Source organism: Pundamilia nyererei, unplaced genomic scaffold (genome assembly GCF_000239375.1).
Source record: "Pundamilia nyererei isolate P.nyererei 1_Seehausen unplaced genomic scaffold, PunNye1.0 scaffold00001, whole genome shotgun sequence".
Classification (NCBI taxonomy): Eukaryota; Metazoa; Chordata; class Actinopteri; order Cichliformes; family Cichlidae; genus Pundamilia; species Pundamilia nyererei.
In genome coordinates, this window is record NW_005187402.1 from 10,412,950 (window position 1) to 10,416,202 (window position 3,253).

The 3,253-nt window shown below is 43.6% G+C and overlaps 1 protein-coding gene across 2 annotated transcripts in view; it reads right to left on the reverse strand.

Annotated features, from left to right (window-relative positions):
* The window catches only part of spon2a (spondin 2a, extracellular matrix protein), a 14,895-nt gene extending 12,836 nt beyond the window's left edge, over nucleotides 1-2,059 (reverse strand). The window contains exon 1 of one of the 2 annotated variants that reach the window (XM_005719811.1): nucleotides 1,978-2,059. The gene's annotated coding sequence lies outside the window, so the exon portion shown is untranslated. Of the gene's footprint in view, nucleotides 1-1,932 lie in introns of both variants that reach the window. The other variant, XM_005719812.2, reaches the window with a different exon arrangement.
* Nucleotides 2,060-3,253: the final 1,194 nt, after the last annotated feature.

Here is a 3,253-nt window from a genome sequence, read left to right on the forward strand (position 1 = left end):
ACACACACACACACACACACACACACACACACACACACACACACACACACACAACACTCATGTCCACATTGTCAGTGAAGTCTATTTTCAGGGGTCAGATAGTATTACTCCTCCAATATAGCTGCAAAACTCCAACTCTGACACTTTTCTGACCGCGTCCTCACAGCGTGTTTTATCCATTCCCCGTCTCCATTAAATGTCTCCACTGCACTGTTTAACTGCCAGCTGTAAAAAATACCCCACATATGGTGACACAGAGAGGTCCCGCTTTGATCATGCAGCTCAGTCATCAGATCACCTCACTGACTGCTGCAGCTTGGCTGGAGTCAGATGAAGCTTCAGGATGAGAAGTATGGGTCTCCTTCCAGAGAATAACTTCAGCTTCTTATCTTATCTTTGTGACTGAATCTTGTGTGTGGAAATTCATGACCTGGACCCTGCAGGCTTTAACATCACCATGTGAACTTGGTAACTGTGACTGTCCTGTCTGCTCTCTCCACTATGTTTATTAGAGAAAAGAAGGTCAACGCTGTGACAGGGTGATGCAAACACTTACTTAAACACTCTGGACATATATGATCTTTTATTCTGAAATGATTTGTTTCTGATCAACTCTGACCTGCTCTACAGTGAGACTGGTTTATTTGACCCTCTTACGCTCCTTTTGAATTCATCCCACTGACCCCGTAACACACTAAAGAGACATTTCTTGAATTCCCACATGGACACGGTGAGCTTTATCGGTCAGCACGCAGACACACTACCAGCTGATGCGTGCTGCTGCAACACACGCAGAGATAATAGCTTCTTTTTTAAAAAAAATACACATAAAAGACACAAAAACTGTCAAACACGCAGTTACATGCACGCACACAATTTAGATGTGCACTCACCAGTTGGCACAGACAGACAAACACAGCGGTTTTTCTGTCAGGCACGAGACACAATAAAACAAGGGGATGCGGCGCAGAGCCAAACTTAAGCGGCTGCCGCCCTCCGGGCACATTTACTGTGCAATTAAAGTGGCTTCAAGCAGAGATAATACACACATTCACCTCAGCTCATACACAAAGGCATTCGGTTATGAACACAAAAGCACAGATTTGTTCACGCAGCCGGAGGTACGTTTGTTCTTAACAAGAAAATGGAAAGGGGATAATTTGCTTTTGTGGCCAAGATTTTTCATGAAAATCTTTTACGGAGCAACGGCCGGTTTAGGAGTTTGTGTGGAGAAGGGAGACACATCAGTCTGTCTTAAATTAGCCTACTTCTACGCAACCATTTCATTCATTCGTGCATACAAAGAGAAAACGCAGCTAGTTGTGCATCACATCGACGGCAGGTCTGAAACTTTCACTGCTCCTCGTGTAGCTGGAGGGGACATTATGACACCTGGTACAAAAGAAAAGTGAGGAGGCACTGCCCCAGTTTGGCTTTCCTGACGATATGGATTTATAATGTGAAAACAGAAGAACTAAAAATCAGCTGTGAAACAGAAAAATAAGCATCTAGTCGAATCATTCCTGCAAGGGAAGAGTTCAGTGATGGGAAATTGATTCATCTCTTTATTTACTTGAATATTTCAATCACTGCCACTTAACACAAATCTGCTACATTTCAGAGAGAATAGTGTAATTATTAGATACTTTACTAGCTAGCTGCAAGATCACGAATTAGTTTTGTGTACAACCAACCTTCAGTCTGGGCTTTTTAAATGCATGCAGTATAACATAACGCTGAATTTGCAGAATTAGATACTTTCAATTGAAATTTGATGTGTTATATGATTATATTACATTATATTTCAGAGGCAATAATGACAAGGTTAAAATTATACATTTTCTTAAGCAAGATTTTCCATTAAAGTGGGTATTTGGGTTAAACTCACCCAGGCTTTCTGTGCAGTGAATGAATGAAGTGTGTGTTCCCTACCTGTGCTGGATTATCAGTGACAGAGAGAAGCTGCAGCAGACTCACAGAGAGGGTACAGCTCCACTTGCTCCCTATTGTAACCGGTTTTCTGGTGCAGCCTTATCAACCTTTATCCCTCGGTTGCCCGTCTTTATCTCTTTCCAAATTTCTCTCCTCCTCCCTTCTCCGTATCTCCTCATGTTACCCTTTCTCTCTTCCTTTCTCCTGCTTTCTCCTCCCCCTCCTCGTTTTTTTTCCCTTTTCCTCCCCCTACTTCTCCTTGTATGGAAAGGCAGTTAACAGCCTCACTCCTCTCCCCTCTTTTCTCCCTCTTAGCCTCTCTCTCTATTCTTTCAGTGGCTGTGTAAATTCAACAGGCACATTGCTGACAAGGTAATCAACACCACCTTGGCCTCTCTCTCTCTCGTCATACCCCGTTCAGCTCTATGTATTATCTTGCCCCCGTTTTTCAGCTCAAGCTGTCAGACTTGAGAGGTGTAGAGTTGCTGAATAATGGCAGTAAATTAGAAAGAGAAAGAAGCGGGGCTTCATGCACAGACATGCAACCTGGATAACAGATGAGCTCAGTCTGGACAGAAGCATGGGCTTTTATTTCTGCAGTGAATGCACTGATTGGACACCGCAGATAACCAAAGAGTTTAAAGTGGTTCCTGTCTACTTTTTTTCCCACCCCTTTCAAATAGTTCTCCTGTCCTGTGGCCTATCCATCTGTGATCTCAGTTGAGGAACCCCATTTCCTCAGGTCAGAGTGTCTAAGTATGTGTGTGTATATGAGAGAGTGAAAGAGACGTGTGGCCACCAGGTCCCACAGCTGGTAGACACATGGACGACCAGGGAGATTTCTGTTGCCGGCCGCCACAAACTTATCAACGTGTCAGAGGCTGAAACTAAATAAGACTGTTTGTACGCGGTGCAACAAAGCAGCCTACGTTTCATCAAAACACACACCCTGCTTGGGCTCAGTGTGGACCGAGCCTTGCCACTCTCAAGACATGTGCTATCAGCTTGACCTGGCAAACATCAGCCAGAGCAAGAAGAAAACAGAGGCAGCCACGTCACTATATAGCCCTAAACCTTCCTGGAATAAGAAGGGATGAAGAGGCGAGGGCAGAGGAAGAGTGGGGTTAGATGTGGATCGGGTAACAATTTGGACTTTGTGTCCTGCAGCTATAAACAATCACGCAAACACCATCAAACCCATCTGTTTCCACTACTACTTCCTCACCAGCTCTATCTATCTATCTATCTATCTATCTATCTATCTATCTATCTATCTATCTATCTATCTATCTATCTATCTATCTATCTATCTATCTATCTA